At 33.8% G+C, this 25,937-nt stretch overlaps 1 long non-coding RNA gene across 1 annotated transcript; it reads left to right on the top strand.

Annotated features, from left to right (window-relative positions):
- Positions 1-3,602: 3,602 nt before the first annotated feature.
- LOC135295614 (uncharacterized) lies at positions 3,603-16,373 on the top strand. Its single transcript, XR_010357741.1, has 3 exons — positions 3,603-3,681; positions 6,595-6,849; positions 16,319-16,373. It is a non-coding gene; the product is annotated as an uncharacterized LOC135295614 (long non-coding RNA).
- Positions 16,374-25,937: the final 9,564 nt, after the last annotated feature.

Below are 25,937 nucleotides of genomic sequence, written 5' to 3'. Positions count from 1 at the left end.
TCAGCAAGCCTTGCCTTCCTGGTCCATCTAGGGATAACATTTTAGTACTGAATCTAAGTACGGTGAAGGAAAATTATACTACTTACTACTTTGAATACTGTTTTTTTTTTTTTTTGTGTAGCATAACTACAGGAAATTACGAGTTTAAAATAGCAACAAGCTACCTTGAGGAATTCGTGTAGCATGAAAGAAAAGACAGACATGAGTAAAGAGGATACTTTGCTTTCTTTTGAAACTGAATTTCTGGGACTCAATTTGAAAATCTAATTAATGTTCCAGGCTTTTGTTACTGCTCTTTGATTGACTTGCTACACATTCTCAGTTAATGTATAACAAAATGTCAGCAGATAAGTACTTGTATAATTGAAATTGCAATCATGATCCTTCTAGTGATTATGTGCCAAATATGTTTGATGTAATATTTTCTTTGTTTTTGAAAATGAAATTAGTGCTTATAGGTATCAATTCACTACACACTTATTATGAAACTCTTGTAAAAAAGTTAAGAAGAATGTAATAAGAAGTTGAATGGAACCTCTATATCTTGATTTTTATGGTAGCATTGATGTTTCCTGCTGAAGTCATACATCTGAGTCTGAGTTTTGGCTCTCTTCTTAGTCACATCGTATTCATGTCTGCATTCATAACATGTATCCTTGATTCCTCAGTGAATAAACCTATCTAGTAGTTAAGCCTTTAGGAGCCTTAGGAGCCTGCTACTCCTTATGAAGAGGACCTGTTTTTTGCTTCAACTGTCTTCTTGTTTGGTCTAATTAAAATATATCTTTTTAAATTACTATAAATATTTGTTTCAAATTATGTATTTCTACATATCTAATTTTGACTTAAAATTGATGCTGGAGTTGCCAAAGAACAGAATATGAGGGAAGTTATTCATCCCACTCTGTACAACCCTGGTGAGGCTGTGGATGCTGCAGCTGGGAACATCTACAAAATGATCCAGTGTAGGGCTACAGGATGATCCAGGGCCTGGAACACACCAGCCTTGAGAAGAAATGAAAGGATTTGTTTCCTCATTTTTTTCCTCAGAAAAACGGCCTTAAATTCCTTTGAAGGGACATTTCAAAGGTGATGGAACCAAGCTTTTCTCAGTAATAACAAACTCAGGTGTAGTTTGAGAGGTGACATGGGAACTCAAACAGAAAAGTCTTGTCACCAGAAGTGCAGTGCAATGCTGAATAGGTTTCTCCAAAGAAATCACCGCACTTCCACCCCTGAAGGTTTTCAGTACTTGACAGCTAAAATGCAAACATGACCCATCTAGTGGATGTCACATTCCCACCTGGCCCGTGGAGTTGAGCTACAGTCACACACAGATTGCTAATGTTCTAAGTAACATTTTATGGTGCTATGGTTCACTGATAAAAAATAAGGACTGGTGGAAACATTCCTGAAAAATATTGGTGACTAAAAGAAATTTTAAATAGGTGTCAAAATATTTTGTCTTCCAAAATTTGTATAATATATGTATGCAACTTTCAGTTGCAGTTGGTTTGTTTGTATGTTTTGGGATGTTGTTCCTAAGCAAAACTGAAACCAATTTAAAACAATTGTAGATAACTGTGAATTGATATTGAAATAAAATCCCAAATAAGGCATGCATGCAGGAGCTTTTTAGAAATATGCTTATCGAATATTAAAAATCCTAATGCTGTTTCCAGGACCAGCAAGTTATATTCTACTGTTCAGTGACTTGTAACAATATTTTTAAGTACTGAAAGGGCCAGAAGAAAGGAAAAGGATGACTCTCCCCTTGGATGTATCTGGTTGCATGTACTGCATTGGCAAATGCAAAATCAAGGAAGACTTATTAGTCCTTGGTGTTCTCAGAAGAGGTGAGCGACTAATGAAAAGTTGAATTTTGGAAAACAGGATATCTATCTTCCTTGTCACATGGGATTTCCATGAGGTCTGTCTACAAGTACGTGAAATAATCTTAATGTTAAATCTTAGCACAGAGATATGCTATCATTAACTTTACACTAAATGAGTATAAATATTAAATAAACATTGGACAGATACTCTAGTTCAAGACATAATTCTCATTCTTTTAACTTTTAATCTTATACCTATCTTACATTTTCTAAACTTGGGGAAATCAGCTAACCTTAAACCTTGCAAAACAACAAGAGTTCTGAAATCTTTTGCACAGGAAATTATTTTGATTTTCCATTGACTTTTTTCTTCAAAATGAGCTGCAATTACTATCTTCACAGCTGCTGGTCACTGCCCCAAACTGTCTGTTTTGATGTAAAATGGACTTCAGGAGGTGGTTTCATCCTTATGACTCAACATTCTCTTTAAAATTAATACTTGTTTGAATTGTTGTTCCAGACTAGAACACACAGTTTATGATTTCTGGAGCCCTTAAGTCTTCATAGAAAATTACTTCCTTATTTCTATTTCTTCAGAGAAACCTCCCAGCCAGTTTGAAATCTCTACATCTGACGCATAAAAAAGGTTTTAGAAACCATCTTATAGAATAAAAAGCACTTTTTCTCCTCCAATTTGTGTCAAATGAACACAATGAAATATGCAACAATATTGAATGGAATTCAATATTCACAGAATAAAACATCACGGGGAACAGAAGAAAAATCCTCTCACTAATAAATAGGGAAATTTCTTATACTATATACTTGCACTGATTGTCGAGATGATGTATAAAATGACATTTTCAACCATCAGGGGCCTCAGGCAAACTGAAAAAAATAAATAAGTATGGAAACAAGATATCTAAGGCTAACTTTACATGAAAAGGGGAGCTTAGGTGAAATTGTCTTGCATCCTGTCCAGTCACATCTTGAAAACCTCCAGAGATGGGCATTTTGCCACATCTTTAGGGAAGTTGTTCCAGGGATTAACCTTTCTTAGTGCATAAAAAATCTTCTATCAGCATGGAAGGTCTCATGGTGCAATCTGGACTGCTTTTCCCTTATTTTCTCCCATTTGATTATTTATGAACAGAGAGTCTTTACCCTCTTTGAAACCACTCTTGTACTGGAATGCTGTGATTAAGTCCCTCCTGAGAAAAGGAGGAAATGCTTAATGCCTTAAGTCTTTACACATTGTAAATTCTCCAGCTCTTTGACCATTTTCATGGCTCTCCTTTGGATCAACTCCAACCTGTCCTTGCCTGCTTTGAGCAGTGGGGACAGGAAGTGGACACAGTGTTCCAGGTGTGGCCTGACAAGTGCTGGGTGGGGTGGGATGATCCCATCTCTGTGTCTGCTGGCAGTGCCCCTGCAGATGCAGCCCAGGATGTGTCTCACCTCTGTTGCTGCAGTGGTGCACTGCTGACTCATCTGCAGCTTTTCGTCCACCAGGACCCCCAGGTAGACCTTTCCTCACTTGTTAAACTTCGTCCTCTTCTTGCTGGCTCACCCTTCCAATATGCCTGGTTCTCCCATTTCTCTCCCTTCTGAAATGCCCACCTCATCTCTCAGTTCAATGTCACCAGCCAACTTGGTGAGAATATTTTCAGTCCCATCATGCCAATTATTTATGAAGATGTTTGATGTCATAGAGCCCAGACTTGATGCCTGATCCCACATTTGTGGTAGGTTGCCAGCTTAAGCAAACCCACTGATGATCACTCCCTGAGTACAACATTACCCAGCTTCCTACTCAGCCCCAGACTATCTATCCAGTCTTTATCCTGTGAGTTTGAATAAGAGATGGCTGGGAAACAGCAACAAATGCTTTGCTAAAATAGCTCTAAATTCTATAAAACACTACTAACACTTCTGCTACAGTCTGCTGATTTATGGGATAGCATTAAATTTGCACTTCTAAAGTAACTATACTTATTTTATTTCCTGACATTATAAATTATACTGCTGCTCCCATACTCATATTAAATAGCTATAGCAGCTAAACTTGATTCAGGCTAAAATTAAGTAGAACTGATGAATGTTTTCTGCAGATCTTTTGATCTGTCCATCAAAGAAATGCTCATCTGTCCTCAATATTTAAACAAATAAATATTTTAGTTATTTATGCCTTCAAATCACTGATGATGAAAGTGGCCAAAGTGAGGAGCATATTTAAGAAGGTATTCTAAGGAGATAAAAATCCTGCAGCCCTTGTCTCCACAAGAAGGAGTGCGTTTTCATTCATGAGCTGACTGAAGTAATTAGGAAGGAATACTCTGCTCACTGAAGCATGTTGCTCGGAGTTAATGGCCTACAGAAAGGGAAGCAGTGATCTAGGAGGCAATGAGTTCCTGCTGCAGAGCTGTGGGGAGGGCACAGATGGGTGAGTGACACTAAATCATCAATAAGCCCTGATGGAAGAGGCATAGGAGTGTTGGCTGTTAGTGCAGCCCTTGAAAGAAACCTAGCATTGAAGGTCAAGTGTCTTTAGTTTCCCAAAAATCACCCCCAGCTCACTATTACATGTCCTGAATCATTTGCATTTTATGAATGGTGAATTGGTTTTAAATTCCATGTGAAACACCATCTTTCTAAACAGCTTTATGATAACCTTAGTTCTGTAGAATAGCTGGAGTTGGAGGGGACTTTTAAATGACACTGGGACAACATATTCAAATGTTTGACTGTCTTCACTGCAAAAAATTCTTCCTTATAGCAAGTGTGGTTCTACTGCCTTTTAGTTTAAAACCAATACCCCTTGTTCTATAACTAGAAATATTGTCCCCATCTTCCATGTAAGTCCCCTTTAAGTATTGAAAGGCTGTAATAATGTCCCCCTGGAGTCCTGTCTTCTCCAGGCTGAACAATCCCTGTTTTCTCAGACTTTTTTCATAGGAGAGACTGTCCTCATAGGAGATAGTGTCTTTCACTGTCATAGCTTCTCTAATTAAGGTCATAAAGGCAGTATGGAGGGGTAAAAATACAGTTCTCTGATCGTGGAGTGCAGTAATTTTCTTAACTGCACCATTTGTTAAGATACTGTTAGGATGGAAGAGTAAGGATTCATTCTCCTCAATTTTAAGAATCCATCTATATTTTCAAGTGTGAGCACATCATGTGACTTTGTAATAAAAATGAAACCCTTTAATTCATCACTTAACTTGTATTCAGAAATGACTTCAAAAGCATGAAAGAGACAAAGGTTATAACTATGGGGAAAACTTGACACTATTTTTTCCCCCCTCATTTAAGCTCTAATATTTTTTCTGCCACTCAGCTAGAAATGATGTTTTATTAAGTAAGATGTGGGAATCTTCCTTTCAGTAGGATTATCTGTACTATAAAAACAAAAGTAAGAAAGGGCAGAGGTTTCTCTTCATTACAACATGTTTAAAAAGATGTTTCCTTTGATCTGTCAGTCCTCAATCCTTCCTTTGGGAGCAAGATGGCTGAGGGGTACTAACTCTTGCTCTGCAAACATGAGTCCTCTATTTTATACAACATTATCAGGGAATGACAGTTAACATCTCAATTTACTTTTGGTAGAAAAGAGACTTTTAGACACATTTTAGGAGGAGGGACCAAATATATGATCAGAGTCAATTCTGGTAACCTCCCCATTGTAAAAAAGAGCTCAAGAATTCAAATACTCTGAAGGAGTTTCACTCTGGCCATTTGTTGGATACATCTAAAATACTTAAATATTTCCTAAACCAAAGAGGGATTGACAGTCCAGCCTTGTGTTTAAGACTCTCTCAGCTAGTCTGAATGTTTAATCACAGATGCAAAGCTGACAGACAGAGTCCAGGTGATAACCTGATGTGGAATCAAATATGCCCTTTAAAATAAGTTGAGAGTCTACACCATTCTACATTTGATTAACACTTTTCTTGCAAGGTGCACTGCTGATTATTCTTTTTCCTGTGAAAGGTGGTAAGAATTGCTAAAGCTTTCTTGATCTAAAATGTTTTCTTTTTCTCTGATTTGGATCAAATCTATTTGCATCTTCTCTTAGCAATATTTAGTTTTAGAATGTTTGGACCATAGTAGTCTGAACCCTGAAAAATTTTCCTAGAATATCCTACACTCATTTACATAGGTAAGAAACAACATTTTATAGTCTCTTAATCTGAGGAATAATGTAAACTGAGTTTTGAACTATTCATTAAATAAAGATAATAGCAGCACCATTTTTAACAGAAAGTGTGGTTTGCCTGAGGGTGGTATTTTTATATCTAGATGTTCTTCCTCTGCAAACTTTACTTCCTGAAGCTTCTCAATGATCTTTAACTCAGCTGAAAGTTTGGATTCCACATTCTTAACCAGAAAAATTCCTCCACTTCTGGTGAACCTGTAACTAAAAGAGAAGCTTTGCATAGAAGAATCCAAGTGTTATCCAGTAACAATGGTGTTCAGTAAAATGTTAATATTCATTCAGTGTTTTATCCTTTTGAGGATCTTCAAGTGGTAATTAAATAATCTTCTGAAATTTTCTGAGAATATAGCAAACTTTTATGCTGCTTGACTGACTAAATTTTTTTTTTCTTGAACCTGAATTGTTTTGGAATTTCACATTATAAGCATTTGTTTGTTTCATGATAATATTTTTAAAAGTTTACCACAGAGATACTGTAAAAGCACACCTCAGTGTGATATTACTTGATTGTAGAAAACTGTATCTTGAACTTCCTGTATTTAGCAGGTGGAAAAAAAATACATTCTTGTGCAGAAGTAATTGAGCCTAGAGAAGAGCAGAACGAGGATCTGTGAGAGCAACAGCCCTGCAGAGACCAAGGTCAGTGAAGAAGGAGGAAGAAGAGAGGCTGAGGCAGAGGTTCCCTGGCAGCCACTGTTGCAGCCCATAGAGAAGGATCATTGCCCCTGCAGCCCTTGGAGGTCCTTGGGGGTTCAGAGATCCACCTGTGGCCTCTGGAGTTGACACACAATGGAGCAGGTGGGTGCTTGAAGGAAGCTGGGCCAGATGATCCACAGTGATCCCTCCCAACCTGACCATTCCGTGATTTATTGAGAATACATTAGTATATGAATGAAAGGAAGAGCAAACACAAATGTGAATTAACACACATGTAAAACTTACATGGCTCTGGCACTTGCTGGGAAAATTTATCTTCACAGTGCTAGCCTGAGGCTGACATCAGGCATACAATGGATACAACTCATAATGAAGTCAGATTTCACTATTCTTAAAGTTATTTACATGTTGGTTATTTATATGTTGCTCCTTTTTGTTTTCTTCTACTGTTCTTATTTGAATTATGATGAAAAGAGATGTTTTTATGGCTATTTGAGATGACAGGTATTTGCTAAGATTAATTAGCATAAATGATATTGAAAGTTTATGTGATTTCAATACAGAATGCCAAAACCAAAAAATAGATGAAACTAAAAAACTTCAAGGCTCAGCTTTTATGCTGAAGTAAAGACATACATGTCCAGCTTTCTAATAATAAGAAAAATTAAAAAGAATATAATATACTTTATCATTACTTCAGAAGGATATTTGACTTTTTATCAATGCCATGAAATGAGCTCTGTATTTATAACATCTGATAGCCTGTCCAGATGCAATGAACCAGTTTTCTCAGTTTACTTTAAGACATGTGAATAAGACACAGTGAATAAGCCCAGTACAAACAGTGAAAGTGTTCTGTGAAAGTTCAAGGTTATAGTAAATATTAGAAACTTTATTGTTATTTTTCCAATTAATTTTTCACTGCTCTTCATTTAGCCTCTTCATTAACTGATATATTTATCATGAAATTCAGTATTAGCAGTTAGAATTCACTAGAAGGGAACCACACTAATAACCAAATTACCTGCAAATACACAGGGTAGCTTAATTAGCATCATGTAGAGCACTGATTTTTTTTTGTTTTGTTTTGTGTGTTACTTTAGTTCAATAAAGTTCATTAAAAATGTTTTCTCTTTTTAAAGCATCCAATTTGAGTGGAAAAGGGTTTAGTTAAAAGAGCAATAGACTGTATGACTTCATGTCTTAGTAGGTGTCTCGTGCTGAAACTAATTAGAACATCATTTGTAAATGAAGGCTAGAATTTGCAGAATACAGAAAAGATGCTTTTAAAAGAGAACTATTCACTGCTTTTACTTTTATTCAGCCCGATGATACTAAGCTGAAAACAGCTTAGTGGATGAATTCATGCTGCAAAACAAACAATTTTTGTAGGATACAGTGTTATGTTGGTTTTTATTGCCTTCAAGAGACTTTGAAAGTAAAGGTTATTTACAGTTTAGAGAAGTTTTCAAAATTCATTGTAAACTATTTCAGGAACATGAATAATTATTGAATCATAGAATTGTTAAGGTTGGAAAGGACCTTTAACATTAAGTCCAGCCCTACACCCACCATGCCACATTCTCCACTGAATCATATCCCTCAGTGCCACATCCTTGTGTATTGATCACTTCCAGAGATGGTGACGCTTCCCTGGGTAGACTGTTCCAATGCCTGACCACTCTTTCAGTGGTATTTTTTTTCTTCATTCTAATTTAAACCCCTCTTCATGCAATAACGCCTTTATTTTCCTGTATGATTAGCTGGTCTTATTTCCAAGAATTTATTTTTTTTTAAACAATGGAAACGGTTATTCTTCAGTGCTGTTCACTTGCAAAAATTAGCTGGGATCTGCTCTTCACAAGCTATTAAGAGTATTCTGCAGTGCTTTTATATGTGAGTTAAAGAATGCCAAGAGGATTTCATACTGAAATAATTGTTCTATTTTCTACAATGAGAAGAGCAACCTGAGAATTTCATTTTCTTCTTATTTTTATATCAGCTGACTTCAAGAAAAGAAAAGATTTAATGTTCTGACAATGAAAATTGTTATGTTAAGGGAGTCTGGAGACTGAACATAAATGAAAATGTATTTTAAAAGGGATGTAAACATCAGTTGTAAGAGTATTTTTATCCTTTTTAAAGATAGATATATATATGGTTAAGATATAATAATGTAACAGTTATAAAAATTCAGCTTTAGCCATTTTTTAATCCAACCATATAAAAAATCTCAGGCATCTTTACATGCCAGCATAAAACATCACTCTCTTTTGTATTATGTTAAAAACATGTAGAAAATTAATTCTTCTGCACTGACTTTCTTTTCATGTAGTTTTATTAAATCAGCATGTAAATGTAGATATCACTGGCAATTATACTACAGACATCACATAGAATTTTTAAAGTTTGAAGCTCACACCAATGATTGATATTGTTGTTCTGGAGTCTGAAGAACCAGTGTAGACACCAGTGATGTCAGACATTGATAAGCTGTAAATAAACTATCCTGACTGTAAAAGGCAATATGTTTAAATATATGAGTGAAGCTGCTTCAAAATATGCAGGTAACTTTTCATACATTAAATGTTGTCTGAATCTCTCTCTTGTAGATTTTATACACATAGGTTTTATTTTTCCTTGGGATTTCTATAAATATAAATTTTATGAAATAGATACCTTAAGGCAGCAACATTAAAGTTACAGTTCTCCACTTGTCAGTTTTGCTCATCTTACCCAAGAAACAAATAATAATAATTTGTATTTTCCTTATTACTAGAGACTATTTCAACCTGTATATCATTAATAAATTACAATTTCAAGGGTTTAGTTTTTTTTAAATTCCTCTTATATTCTCAACAGCTACTTTTTTGAATTTCCTACAAATCTTACGCAAAAAACCCACCATGTTCATGGCCAGAACAAAGAATAAATAAAACAAGTTTCTCTCTAACCTTTGTGATAAAGTAAGAACAAAATCAAAAAATAGAGAAAGTAATATTTTAACTAGAATTATTGATAATTTATAATATTGATAATTAATATTATTAAGACTTCTCTTTTAGAATTTTCTTACAGTCACAACTACCACTCTTGTAGGCATATCCTTAAGGACTCTTTCTGTACTGATATTATTCACTGAAGTTTTATGAAGGCCTTCAAAATTGAAACTGGAACCAAGGTCTCCTTTCTAGCTGATTAGATTGATTTCATTTGTAATCTGTTTGTCCTTTCCGGTTCAGTGAGCCATTAACTCCTTTATGCAAAGGGAATTAGGACAGGAGTAATGACACCTTGCTATAAAAGTCTGCAATCTGCTGGCCAGGGCATCCACACATGGGCACTTTTCAATAAAAATCTCAGGTGATAAGATTAGTAAAGAGGGAGGAATAAAACTCCTCAGTGTGTATTCAGCAGTTGATTTATCAAATAAGATGGGATTGAGGAGGTTATAAAGTGTAAAAAGTGAACAAGTGAAGAACCTTCTTTTCTTTGTGCTGCACTTTAGGGCAAGGTGTTGCTTGTGTTACTCGTTGATGCCTTTTTTTTTTGATTAAACATACAGATATGGATATTATATATTTATATTTTAATTGTATATATTGTTGATTACTAACAACACATTTGACAATTTTTTACTTTTCAACCTTTGTGTTTTCAACACTGTATTTCAAATATAGAGGGAAATTCTATATGAGGGGAGAAAAAGACAGAAAATATGGTAAGGAAGGGGAATGTTCTATAATCTGGTTCACTCAGATTGCTCATGACACAGTTCCATTAAAAATTAGCATATCCCAGAGAGTTCAGGGGTGCTGCAGTTTGCACAAGACCCTCAAAAAATTGAAAATGTTTGTCTCAGAAGAGGATTCTTGGATTTTTATATGAACAAAAGAAAGGATTCTCAGGTGAACATGACTCATAGAAAAAGAAATCTTTTCCTGTCCTTTGAAATAAAAGTACACTCTTCTCTTCATTGTGTAATGAAGGTTTAAAATATGCAGAAGTAATGAAAGTTTGCTTCTGGTCCCCATTTCCCTTCTTTTGCTTCCCTTTGATATCCCCAGCATTTGAGCTGAGGTTCACAGATAAGCCTCATTATTTTAAATCAGTGTTGCTGAAGAAAGAATCCACATTTGTCTTATTCCCGAGCTGGTCTGGGTTGAAGAAGATTCTTTCTTTCTTTCTTTCTTTCTTTCTTTCTTTCTTTCTTTCTTTCTTTCTTTCTTTCTTTCTTTCTTTCTTTCTTTCTTTCTTTCTTTCTTTCTTTCTTTCTTTCTTTCTTTCTTTCTTTCTTTCTTTCTTTCTTTCTTTCTTTCTTTCTTTCTTTCTTTCTTTCTTTCTTTCTTTCTTTCTTTCTTTCTTTCTTTCTTTCTTTCTTTCTTTCTTTCTTTCTTTCTTTCTTTCTTTCTTTCTTTCTTTCTTTCTTTCTTTCTTTCTTTCTTTCTTTCTTTCTTTCTTCTTTCCTTCCTTCCTTCCTTCCTTCCTTCCTTCCTTCCTTCCTTCCTTCCTTCCTTCCTTCCTTCCTTCCTTCCTTCCTTCCTTCCTTCCTTCCTTCCTTCCTTCCTTCCTTCCTTCCTTCCTTCCTTCCTTCCTTCCTTCCTTCCTTCCTTCCTTCTTGTTAAAGTATGAGTCAAGATGCCAAGCCTTGTGAAAAAAAATAAATCAGACACCATACATTAAGCATTTGATTTGCTTTAATATGCCTTAATAAGAAAATAGGCAGAGGAAAACTGACTCTAACACCTGATGCGTAATATCAAGCTACACCAGCTTCTGATTCCTTCTTTGGGGTAAAATTGATTTGTTGTTGTTGCTGTTCTTGTTGTTTTTGTGGGGGTGTTTTTGTTTTGTTTTGGAGGTTTTGTTGTTGGTTTTTTGGGTGTTTTTTTGTTGGTTGGTTGCTTAGTTTTTTAGGAATTGCTGAATAGAATAGCAAGGAAATTAGCACCATTGTATTTTATGCAATTCTAAAGATATATTTTTCCTCTCTAATATATTTTTTTAAGAAATGGGAATTGTTTTTATTAGCCAAGGCAGGAACATATTTTAAAATAAGCATTATTATTATTATTATTATTGAGACCTACACTTCAGATTTTCAGATCACTAATTTATTATCTAATGTACTAACTTTGTTTTCTGGTCTACTTCCAAAATAAAGAATTAATTATCTATCATTTTTACAAAGCTTTTTTTGTTCAGTTTGTCATGTGATCTTTAAAACAATATTCAAAATATCTTTGCAATAAAGACCATAAACATATTTCTTATCCTTAACCTTATGCCACATTTTCTTAGCTGTTTTATTTTTGGGGTTTTTTTTTGGGAGTTGATGTTGTTTGGTTTTGGTTTTGTTTGCTTTTAATTAATGAACTTTTGGTACAAAATGACAATGAAATGAAAAAAAATAATTGTTTCATCATCAAGTCAGCTGATAGTTAAATTCTGAAATTGATGGGGATGAATGCAACTCGTATTTTATATTCTCTAAATTTCATTATCTCTCTGCTTATTTTCTACCAGAATATGCTTTTTCATAAGGAACAGACATATAATATTTTATAATTAAACAGTCAAAATAACAGCAACTTTTTTTTTATGCATAAGTCTAGGGGTAAAAAAAACTCTCTTGTTGACACAATCCACAGAAATTATTTGAAAATATCATCTCTGGAAAATAGTGAATATATTTAAAAAAAAAAACAACAAAACCTAAATTTCTTAACATGTGTTTTGTGTGTGAATATACAATTCTACTGTACTAGAGAATTTCTCCTGTACATTAGACAAAATAAAGAAAATTAGTTATGAGTGTTTTTCCCTAGAGTCAATGTTATCATTATATATTTTATTCTGTTTTTATGTATTGTTTTTGCTATTTTTTCTTTAGGATTATCATCTTCTCTGTCCCACAAATAAATTTAAAATACTATCGAAATATTGATGGGTAAACCATTTTTTATTATCCTACACACTGAAATATTCTCAGCACTTTTGGGTTTTTATTGTGCCTCAAATCCATATGCATGTATTGCAAGCTTTTTATTATGCTTTTCCTTCTACTGCATCTTCTTTAGGTGTTATCAGACATATTTTTCAGTCAGATTGATCAAAGTGCATTCAGAATATAAGCATATTTCATCACAAATTGAAGATCTCTTTATAAAAAAGATGGAACAAAAATATTCTCTTTTTTTTTCAATTTAATGTCCTTTCATCCAAGCTTCATTTTCACATAATTCATCCTGATGACTAAAGGAAAGTGGTACAATCTTGGTGGTTTTTCTTTGGATAACTTTTTCTTTGGATAACTCTTTTTCTTCTTTCATCCTTCAGAACTATTTGGGTAGGGCATTTCAGGTTAACTGATAACTGGATCTTTGCCCATCACACAAAGAGTTGGAGCTAAATGATCTTTAAGGTCCCTTCCAACACAAATAATTTCTATGATTCTGTAGTTAAATGGAACTTAATCAAAGTTGACCTGAAAAATAGGCACTAAACTGCAGACATCTTAGCTCTGTAAGTCAGTAGTTGAAAGCTGTTAAGGCACAAAAACCTCTAAATATATATATTGAAAACACTTAGAGCTAATTTAACAAATTATCAGTATAATAAAAAAAATAAAATCTTCATTTAAAAATTTATTTAGTTGCTAAAGTATAAAACATACAGGAATAAGTAGACACATATAAGAAAAAGAATTAATATTTTGGAAACAGTAATGGTGTCTCCAACTAACAGATGTTAGAGCTATGTCAAATTATTTCCTGCTTAAAGAAAGATTTTCATATATTGGGATAGTTTTCACCTTTTGAATGCATGCTAATAAGCATAACAAAGCCTCTGATATAAACATCCATGACTTGCTGGCAATATACCATAACTGAAACTATAATCAGATAGAATTAATAAAAATGGATTAAATGATGGAATTACACACCAGCTGTTCCACAAACTGAATTACCTGGACTTAATGGTGTAGCTTTCTATTCTAAAGTTCAAGAAACTTAATTGTTATTAAGTCATTGTGTGTATTCACAGAACTATGTGTGTCAAACACAAATTTGCAGAAAACACACGAAACAAAAAAAAAACAAAAAAACAAACACAACACAACAAAACAAAACAAAACAAAAATGGGGAGGTGGGGGGGAGGAAAAGCATAACGGAAGTAAAAAGTTAACCTGTCCTGGAGGTGATTTCTTCAGCTCACTCCTTCATGAAAGAAAGCACATATGTAAGAAAAGCTAAAAAAACCCCAAACAGACAAAGCATCAAAACAAAAAAAAGCAATATAGAATCATATAGACACATAAAATGTTGCTGTAAGTTTCTAAAATATAGATTGCCACAAACTCTCCAAAATACTTTCAATTTTCTAATATATTCATTCAACAGAAGATATGAGTATTTATAGCTCTGGTGGTCTTTTTGTTCTTTCTTTCCTTGATTGCTTATCTGCTGGGAACAGGACTTCCCACTTAACTCATTTATGAAAGGTCACAGCTCATCCTGAAAATTAGTTTGTCCTATTTAAGTGACATCATTTTGGTGGTAATTTCTCTGTGAAATTTGATGTAAACTTCAAGGATTTGAGCTTCAGTGGAAAATTTGATTATAACAGTAAAATTTTATATCCCTCTGAAATGTATTGGCATTGAAGTCACAGTTTCAAGGTAGAAATTCTGTTTGAATTTGGTTTTTTTTCTGTAGACACTTGTTGGAAAGGTTATGCTTAAAGACACACGATGAAATTATATCTGCTCTGACTTCTCATTTTCCTTCAAAAGGTTTTTTTTTCTCATAAATTTTTGGTGAGATATGTGGATTAGGGCATAAGGTAAAAAAATCAGTAGTACATTCATTTTGAATATTTGCAATATGTAGATTTGGAGGTGGAAAGACAGGTGAAACAGTATGTCAATGTTTTTGAAAAATCTAAGTTCTCTGACTATTCAACCCTTCCATGGATTAAAAATAATGCTTTCACAAAAAATGAATTGAAATAAAATGTTAGTAATGCCTTTTTTTTCCTGAATTTCATGACAATTTCATTATCTCTGGTTATATTAGTTCATCCAGCTTTTTGCAATCACTGGTTTTGAAACTAAGTAAATTTTAAATATAACACGATAATTTCTAATCTAAGAACTCAAATCTCTTAAGGTTCTTTAGGAGACCTGGAAGGCCCCAACCACAAATAGATACTTCAGTCAATCCCTTTGATATTGAACATAGTATAAAACAGAAGTACTAAGGGCAGCACGGTCAAAATGACTTGATAAGTGAAAGAATATTCAATTATAATTTCCATGCTCTTGTCTCTGCTCAGTTATTTTTGTAAAGAAAAAAAAAGATTAAAAAATGTGGCATATAAATAGAAAATAGGTTTATAGGTTTATTGTTAAAAAGGAAGGAGTAATGTAAAAAAAGCCCATTTCGTACAAGATTATTTATTGTACATTAAAATGCTAATTATACTAACTCTGTGTTAATGATGATGCCAGGAGGGCATGAGTTTGAATTAAACTAATTAAATATATCCTAAAGGAAAGAAGAAAAAATGAAATTCTTCTTCTCTAAAACTGAATATATATAATTAAAATGAGAAGTAGTGTTAGAATGTAAATACAATATTTTACAGATCTATAATGGAAAGATAGTGCTGTAAGACATTTAAGGTATTAGATTTATATTTTAGTGGTATAATAATCTTTTGTCTAATGTTCAGAGCACGTAAATGTACACAATTTCATACCCATGTATAAAACAGTCAGTAAACATTACTAAAATATAAAGTAACTATGGATAACACTCCACTAAATTTTAGAAAAACAGTCATTTTCTTGTACCCTGTTGTGAGACCTTCATCAAGAATATTTCGCTTCTCATTGTACACAGAGAAAAGTTGGTCTCAGTATGGCCAAACCTCCCTATTAGATCAAATAAACTGTACTTTTTTAAGAGGAACTTAGATAGTTTCCATATGATAAACGTCCATAGACAATAGATCAATCTCCTATTTTATACAGTTTCCAGAAGATTAGAATGACTGAAATTTAGATGTTAGAAGTTAGTTGGAATGGAGAAATAGTGCAGAACATGGAACAAAGCTTAGATTCATATTGGAAAAGAGATATGAGCTATTTTGCAAAGAAGGTGTGTTATTTTTATTCCAAACAAATTCACAGCTTGATCCTTCAAGTGCTTATAAATCAGAAAATTCACCATGAAGGAATATTCTGTTGTAATCATGTTTAGTATTTAAGGTGAAATTTAGACTAATTTCTTTGGGGGAAAAATAACATAAATCAGAATATGTAGAAAATACAGAATTACTTTTTAAACAAACTTGCAAAATCATTGAATTTTTCATGCCATTGTATGTAACTTGTTTAAAAATTTCACACTAAGTTTTAAAATGTTGCCATTAGGACAGACCTAACTAGTAGAATTTGCTGTCCCTCCTATGCATATTTAATTGTCATTTCCTGTCTTTTGATAGTCATGATGGTACATTATCTGCAAAGAGAAACATTTGTCATATTACTGAAGATTTAAGTTTTTCCTCTTGCTTAACATCTGTGAAACTTTTTATGTACAGGAATCAGCTGCAGGGTGGATTTAATTTCCCCAAGAAGAAAGAGGGAGTGGAAAACAAGAAGTGTTGGCAGCATCCTCAAGTCTTTGCCAGAAGGACCCAGAGGCTCGTGGTGGGAATTTCTATTTATTGCCACATGGAGCAGGATATTGGTGTTATACATGTTTTCCATTTAACATTCTTTTTTACACATTTTCCAGTTGCTGCCTGGCTCTTTACCTCTCCTCAGGGACTGGGTGAAAGCTGCTTCACAGCCCTGATGTGCCCTGATGTAGGGATCAAACAGAGGGTGCCTGTGGACCCCAGCTCAGCCCTGGGACCCACCACAGCCCCACACCTCTGCCCAGGGATGGAAAATACACCTACAGCTGCCAGCCTGCAGGACAGTAAGGTATGTGCATTGCTGGTTGGACCATGCCATGAATTGTCTAATTTTTCCAGTTCAGGAAGGGAAGTTCCTTGTGCTTTTTCAAGGTTGTCATGACATGGGTGAAGTAATTTTTGTCACACAGTTAATGTGGTGCAGGTCAGGCAAGAACTTGCTTGGCCTCTAGCAGGGAATATGAGGCAGCAGACTCCTATCATATGCACTGCATCCTTAGAGAGGCATTCCAGGTTTATTGCCCCAGGACCTGAAGTGTGGACACAGTTGGTATTTTCAAGGTTTTAATAATAGTATGGGACTTCTCCAGTGAGAGGGTAAGTTCTCAGTAGTTGTGAACTCAGCCATTAATCCCTATATTTATATATTTTCAGAATAAATATATTGGATATAATAAGACCCCAAGGGCATCTGCATGGAACTGTGCTGGACATTATTGTCCCATCTAGATGGAAGTACTATTTATAATTACCCTCTCCTGAGTTAGACAGACAGCTTTTGATTCATTTAATTGTATTCCTCTGCAAACCAATTTGACTTAATTTCCCCATAGGATATGCTGTGACACAGCATCAAATACATTCTGAGAATCCAGGCAAATCTTCTGCATGTCTTCCTTATAGTTCTGCAATTGTACAAACACCAGAAGAGTGATTGGATGGCTTGGGACATTTGGTTTCTATGGATACATTATGATTCTAGGTTGCAAATTATTTCACTCCTTTCCAAGTAGCAGCTATTAACATTATACATCATTAACAAATACAGTTATGTGAATGATATTAGGTGCTAACATCACATTTTCATATTTTAAGACTGCAGCTTACCAGCACTAAAGGCTCTAAAGTTATTCCATGCTCTGAGGCTTGGTTTCTGTAGTTCCTTTGCTGTTCACATTCATCAGCTAAATAAGTCTTGAACAAAGGCAACCTTTGTGGAAAGTTTTTTAATTGCTTGTTTTTAACCTAAAATGTACTTTGCTCCCTTCTAGTTTAGTTTCACAGCTAATAATTTAGCCTTCAGTTTTGGAATACTTGAGTGACCTCCTTTAGGTCTCATCTTCCTGCTTATAAATTTCTGTAACAGCAAGATGTGCTTCATAATTATCTTGCCCTTGAATATCTGATATTTGTTTCTTTTGTTAGTTTATTGGCTTCAGTCATGTAAGCCAGCTGCAATCCTTTTTTTTTTTTTTTCTTCGTTTTCTCAATCCTGTAACAAATTTTAATGTCTATCAGCAACACCAAGAGCATAAACTATGGTTCCTACATTAGATCAGACTAGAGAACCATCTTGCCTGATTTCTCTCTGACAGAAGTCAATATCTAAAACTTCTCAGAAAAATGCAAAATGATGAGATAATTCTATTTCCAGGAAAGTAAACTTTGAAGGATTACAAAACCATTAATAAAATTAGAAGGAAAAAATAATCCTTCATAAAATATTTTGGTTATTCCTCTCTCTTAATGAAAAAAATGATGGCATTATCTTATGATTTAGAAAAATTAATTTTTAAGTGCTAATTCTTTCTAATAAGCTTGTGCCTGGCAGAAGCACCCTTGGATTTTTAAATGACCTTTGCAAGAAATTCAGACATTATTATCTGGAGACAAATGCTTAAAGAGGCACATAATTTATCTTCTGAAAAAGATATAAGCCTAGATGTAGCCAACACATCACAGAAGCTTCAAGTTTAGGATTAAAGTTATTTAAACTTATAAAGGAGGAAAAAAAAAATTGGTATTTTCTTTAAGGTTTCCAGTATCTTAAGAGATTTTGAAACTGTTAAACGCTCTTTGTATCCTCTATATGTTTATTAAAACTTCTTTTTTTTGTAAAGAATGGGGCCTAGTTTCTAATATTTGGGGGTTTTTTTAGATAATGAAGTTCAGAGCACTTAAAATGTTTACTATGATTAGCAAAACCCTGGAAAAGCCTGAATGTTTATGTATTGAAGATTAATATTTCATGCAACAGACATCATCAAATGTGGTTTTTATCACCACATATTTTGCTAAAATAGTATTCCTTATGGCTTATATTGTTATTATCTATTACAGAGATAAAATGTCCTCTTTAATGTAAACATTTTAAGATTTATAATTGCTTCATTAATGTGAAAATGAAATTATGACTCTTCTATTTTCTATTTCTCAGCTATGCATTATTTTACAGCTCTTCATTTAAAAGTTAGAGACAAAGTAATTTTAGTTAATAAAACATAGTTTATAGCAGCCTCTAATGACCATTGTGTTGGCAACAGCACATGCATTCCTGTAAACAATATCTTGTGCTGTAGGGTTAAGAAAGAGCATCAGAGTTTTCATCTTTATTTTATAAATTTTCTGTTGCTAAATCCAGAAATCTAATGTTGAGTAAGACTCTATGATTAAGGCTTTTCATCAATGTGTGTAGTCATGGAGAATTTTTCTTGTTAATTTTTCAAGGGTTTTTTTTTCTTTAGATCAATCAGGAACATACATGAACACATACACAGATCTTGATAAAAAATGTCAAAAATCATGCCATGGTAAATAAAAATATCTCACTTGGCACACATTTCTACTTGCAGACACTTGCAGAGACAGGAACAAAACTTTTGAGTGAAGATAGAGCTTCTAACTTTGATGAGTTTAATATAGAGTCTAGTGCTATTTTGGATATCAATTATGTTTGGTGTTTTGACCAAAAAGACTAAATGATGGAATATTTACAAATTCAACTGACCCCATTAAGGCTGTTTTACACCATTTCCCAAGGAGTTTTAATTAATTATTTTTGAATATGTCTATGTAAAGTGCTTTTAATTAATAATTTTACTTTTCAATAATGAAGTTCTAAGGATTTTAATAAGCTGTCATGATTTACTTCTTACATATTTTTAATAATAAACCTTGAGGAGAAAGCTACATGTACATCCAAGTAATATTATCTAGACAACACCTTACAGGTATATGAAAAATAGAAAAACCTAATGGAAGTTCACTTTAGGACTGATGAGCAGTTCTGGATGTCTAATAATAGTTGTTATGATTTCAGCTCAAAAGATAAGGATGACTATACAACACTTTTTTTGTATTATTTCTAAAAGTATGTGTTTAATTTCCTAGTGGAAGATGAAGAAAGATGACCTTTTCTCCTCACACAGAACAGTGTTTTCCAGGAGAACATAAATTGAATTTATACCCTATAGTTACCATTTCTGTACGGAAAATGCCTAAAAAAAAAAAAAAAAAAAAAATCAAAGGCATGTATGCATGGTAAAGCTATGTTTTTGGAGGAGAGGGGAGATATTTTTGTGAAGGATAGAGGAAATAATGTCCTAAATCAAAGATACAAACTTATATGCCTATGTATATATAAGTAAGATGTGAGAATTGGAAAATAAGTACTAAGCCATTTTCACATTCTTAGTTTAAAGAATGGAAATGCAAATTTGAGGTTACTTTTAATGAAAGCTAAGGAGGTAATTGTATGAAAAAATATTTAAAGACTTATCTCTAAATGGAATTCTTGAAGTTCAACTATAAGGAAAAATACTAATGGCATATTAAAAGTACATTCATAATCATGGCATTATATGGACATAAATTGAATGAGCCATGATCTGCATCCTGAAGGTGATTGGTACTTCCTGTCATTTACATTTATGTGCAAATATGCTCTTTTTCTAGTTTATGGGGTTAGTGACATTGCTTGGTTGCTTGCTTGCTACTTTTGAAATGTGGCTGCCTTTGTACTTTTGCTTGGTTTGGATTTTTTCAAATTTTAACAGTTTAGGCTGTTACCTAAACTGGTCCATAAATAGCAAAATAGAGAATTTTCCCCTTACAAAGCTGTCATTACCACGATCGAACTTAATGTAAACTGAAGGAAACAAACAAATAAACAAAAAGTAGAAGCAAAGGCTTCTGGAGAAGGATTAGAAATTGGCAGAGAGGTGTGACTCGCTGAGACAGATGCTGAATACAAAAAAAAAGGCCCAAAAAATCTAGGTGAGAACCTAACACATAGGAGAGTTCATGTGATCTAGTTTTGTAATCCTCTTAAATAGTACAATATAACTCAGTAACAAGGTAAAGTACAAACTCTTTTGTAAGGACACCAGAAAGGTTTGACTTTGGGACTAGCAATGTGATTTTATGTTAATGATATTGGAAGCTGAAGTTAATATCTGGGAATAACAATTATTTTTCTGAAACAATTGGAGTTAGTTAAATAGAGTCAGTGACAGCAGGGACATAATGTTTAACTCCCAAGACTAGAATGCAATAATTCTTGTTTATCCAAAGCATTACCTGGTGAAAAGCAAGAATGGTAAATATTTACCATTTGTTTAACGGAATAAGGACATAAACAAAGATCTATTTCAAATGACCTCCATGTAACTTGTTACTTAGGAAATTAATAAAGGAAATTGATCTACAAAAGAATTTTTAAAATCATTAGTAAATAAATATGAAGCTGTTTTTTTCAAATAAGATGATTCATAAATATAATCTCCTGCTTGGGTTTACAATCCATGCTCGTCAAGTGCCCTGCTGGGAGGTGTTTGGTAACAATTCTGCAAAATTACTTAGAGCTTTAGTTAACAAACAAATGTTATTGTTGTAAGGGACTTTGTGACTTTCTTAGACAACTTACAAATTATGTGCAAAAAAGAATTCGAACATATTATTCCCCCTCACTATCACTTTTGAGAGAATTTTTATAGCTGTGTTTGACTTCAGCTGAATATCTTCATTCCATTAATTGATTTCAGCTGATCTGTTGAATTTTTAGTTGTCTCAAAGTTACAAATAGAAAAGTTTTTCCAGTTTTAGACTTTTATTGAAATTTATAAGCAAAGAGAATTTAATGAGTTTTTGCAGTTGTCTTTATTATAATATTTTTCAACAAATGAAACTGAAATGTTCTTGCATAAATTAAGCTGCTTTGCATGATAGAAAAATCACTTTTGCATTATATCTCCAGCAAAATCAATAATACTTACAGATACCTTGAGAACATTAATAAAAACAACTACATTTTTATGAATTACATGAAAAATTTGGGTAGGATTGTTCCTATTAAATCATGATAGGCTACTCCATAAAAGCATAATAAATTAGAAGTTTTCATTTATTTAGTTCTGACATTAATATGCTTAACCTTACTCTAGTCAGTCACTCCTGGAAATATTTTTAAGATCATAGCAGTGGTTTTAAGGCAGCAGTATATTTATATACAGGACTATATTTTTCTCTTTATTTAGCAATTTGAAGACACTCAACAACTTTGCTACAGAGTATATTTAGAAGGGAATCTTCTAAAAGAATAAAACTCTTTTTTTTTTAATGTATGGACTTTTCCTTGTGGCACTTATACCCACAGCAAAATAATGCCCTGTTCTGAAAACAGTTAAGATTGTATGGAGCAACTTTATTGCAATATAAAGAATTCTCTAGTAAAGCTTCATTAATGAATCTTGCACCAGTTTAAAACACAGAAGAAATTCTGAAGGACTTATTTTCCATGACTGAGGTTTTTGAAACAAATTTATGTTTATTAATCTCATATTTCAGGTAAACTACTGTCTATTTGGGGCCAGAAAAGAATAATTGAATTTAAGAGCAAAATAACTTGGGTGATGTGCTTCTGAATAGAAATTATACATGTCTGGAGATAAGAGGTAGAGAAGATTGCACTCTTTTTTTATTGCTATTTAGAAAAGAGAAAAATCAAGTTAGTGATTTTTGTTCTACTTCTGATAGTGTTTGAAGATGAGACTTGAGAGAGGTATAAACTGACTTTCTCTAGAAAGTAACTTGTGTTGATTTATTTTTCTTTCTCTGTAATGTAGAGAGATGTCTGTTTTGCCTGCAATTTGGGCAACATACATATCAAAGCACAGGAAAAAGTATTTTGCAGAAACTCTGAAAATTCATTCCTCTTATTTTCTTCAATTTTCAGAGATTGTATTTATTGAGAAGGTTTTTGATCTTTCCCATAGAATTTTTTGGTTTTTTCTGTAGGGTATTTAAAAACACTTTTTACTTTATGTGTGAATGGAATAGACATTTGAGCGGATGTTTTATGAACCTTTCAAAGTCGGACATATTTGGAACTGTCAGAGATGCTCAGAGTCTACATTTGATTCCTCAAAGTTACTAAAGCTAGACTGGATTTTTTTGTTGGCCTAAAGAAAAGAAGGCTTGGGGGGAACTTATTTTGCATCTTTTCATTATCTAATATTTGGATAGAAGAGATGGTGTCAGACTCTTCTTAGAGGTAAACAATGAGACAATATAATGCAACTATGACAAGTGGCTGCAACAGAAACTCTCTAAACTTTGTATAGAGAGTGTTGGAGTGTATCCATTCTTGGAGTTTTCCAAATTTATTACTCCTGATCAAGACAATCTAAGTTTTGGTTAGTTTAAGTTAAGCTTTGAGTAGGAGGATGCATGAGGTGACTTACAGAATAGAAATTATTATAGAAATCTCTTTCAAAACTACAAAACCAATATTCTTTGAATCTATGTAATCTATTTGAGTCTACGTAAAAAAATTACTTTGTGATATGTAGGGTTCTTTAACTTTTGTTTGATTACTTGTTTCTTTTGTAGAGATTCTTTACTACTATGAAATGCATTGTCTGTGTAATAGTCAAATGCGGATAGTTTCCTTGGTATGGTCACACAAAATTGTTATGTAGTTCTAATCAAATTGAACTCCATTAGAAATATCTGGTTTGGTTGTTGCTTCCCTATTGCTTCTCTCTGATGAATAACTGCAGTTACTGTGTTAGTAAATCAGTGTGAACACTTTGTCATGTAGGTTGTGCATCTTTTGTCATCACCAGTGCAGCTGATATGCTGTGTTCATGTTTGTGTGCCAGCACCTGGTTGAGCAATTTCGTCTGCATTCGGATCACAAAACCCTTTTTTTTTTTTCTTTTGCAAGGCCTGTGGAAAGCATCCCTTGATCACAGAATCATTTAAGTTGGGACCTAAGACCTCTGAGATCAAGTCCAACCTTTGACTGATCACCAGCATTTCAATTAACCACAGCACTAAGTACCAGATCCAGTAATTTACTGGACACCTCCAGGGGTGCTGGCTTCACCACCTCCCTGGACAACCTGTTCCAATGCCTTACAACCCTTTCCATGAAGAAATTCCTCCTGATGTCCAATTGGAATCTCTGCAGGAGCAAACTGTGACCTCTTGTTCTATCGTTGCCTGGGAGCAGAGCCTGACCCCCACCTGGATCCACTCTCAGATTTTCAGAGTGACAAGGTCTTCCCTGAGCCTCCTTTTATCCAGGCTGAACACGCTCAGCTCCCTCAGCTGCTCCTCATAGGACTTCACCAGACATGTTGTCATTCTCTGCAGTGATTCCAACATCTCAATGTCTTTCTTGAACTGAAGGGCCCAAAACTGGAAACAGTTGCTGAATCTATTTCCTACACAGATTCTTATTCCACTGCAGACAGAAAGTGTGTAATTTCAAATGTAAATATTTCTGTATGTGTGCCTGATGCTAACAAGCTTCCAATGGCAGCATCAGTTGTGAACTGAGTCAGTTAAGTATTATATATTTTGTAATTTGTTAGATACCTTTCATGCATACTTTTATCTAGAGCCCTGTTTTAACTACTCTTGATGGAAAATGAAAGAAACACATTCTAACCACATATAAAATGTGATTACAGTGGTCTTCTCTTCATTGACATCAGCAGTAGTGGTCTGGTATATGAGAATTCTGGCACTTAAAAGCACATTCTGGAAGTGTGGTGTTGAGTGAGATGAAAAAGGAATTCAGCAGCAGTGAGCTTAAATTCATTCAGTGTAGTCATTACCTCACAAGTCTTGTAGCACCGGTTCATTGAAGTTCCCATTTATTGCCATCAGTAGCTGGGGAAACTCTTATACAATAAAGTATTGTACCAGTTCTTTCCAGCTTTTACCAGGATTGCATTTTGACAGCCAGATTTAAAGTAGGAACTTGTCAAAACCAAGGTGATATGCAAAGAATCCTAATTTTAGCCTGATTTTATAGCTTTAAAATTCCACCACTGTCTTCTGTTTTCAAAGCAGGAAAGAAAGTAAAAGCTCTTGGTTTAAGATATAATTAATGTATAGGGTTAATGAAGGGTTAAAACCCTTGGCAAATTGGCAAATTTTAAACATTCTTTTTGTATGCTCTTATAAAAGTATTTTGAATATTGTTCTATGGTTGGGTTTTAGATTCAATTATCTTGGGATTATTTTTCATATTATTTTTAGAAATAAGATGCAAGCTTAAACATTTTTTCGGGTTTTTGTTAGTTCAGTTTCAATGTTGTTGTGGATTTGCTGGTTTTGGCTTGGTTTGACTTTGCTGGGGTTTTTTGTAAAATGTGATCCGCACATGCCAGGCAAAGAAAGAGCTCAATTTTAGTATTTTATTTGCCATGTTCCAGCTATCAGGCATCAACCTGTCAGGAGTAAGCTTATTATCTCTTGGGTTTTGTCTGAACATTGAGCTTCATATTTTGCCAGCTAAGTTTTCTTCAAGTTTATTCTTCTGCTGTTCTCAGTCCTAACTCAGCTACTGAGAGGAATCTTCTCTGGCTACTTTCTAATGTAAGGTTTTCATTAATTTTCTCTTGCATTCTTGCAAGTAGGCTGACAAGAATGCATAGATCAGAAAGCCTGTTAGTATAACTTCTCAGTTATCAGATCCCACAGTCTCATTCCTTTATGGATTTTCCAATTGCAGTGAAATAAAAAAAAAACAGTTATTAATTTACTCAATTTTTAAATTGGTATTAAAAGAGAATAGGTAACAATGTTCTGTTTAAATATTTTATGCATATGCAGTTTCCAGAATCACTGAGAAGGAATGAATGATTTGTCTGGCACTACACAAAACAGGAACAGAGGAAAAGATGTGTTAAAAGTAAATTTCTTTTTCTTTGTCAATAATAAGTGGTCAGAGTTGCTTAAATGTATGTCACTTGTAGTCTTTTACATAAACTTGGATAGCACTCAATGTCAATTGTTTGTGAATTTTGCATGACACATTTTGATGGAAGTATTCTTTCCCTATGCCTTCAAAATCTGTGGGTTGGCGATCTCAGACAATTATCATTATCACACAAATCACACACTTACTGCAGTCAGCTCCATTGCTGCTTGATGTCAGACAGAGCTCACTCAAATCTTCCCAACAGAGCAGCTAAAATTCAGTTTCGTATTCAGTGGATTTGGGGAA

Source organism: Passer domesticus, chromosome 2 (assembly GCF_036417665.1).
Source record: "Passer domesticus isolate bPasDom1 chromosome 2, bPasDom1.hap1, whole genome shotgun sequence".
NCBI lineage: Eukaryota > Metazoa > Chordata > Aves > Passeriformes > Passeridae > Passer > Passer domesticus.
Note: the sequence above shows the minus strand (reverse complement) of the source record. Positions and strands in the feature narration are given on the sequence as shown.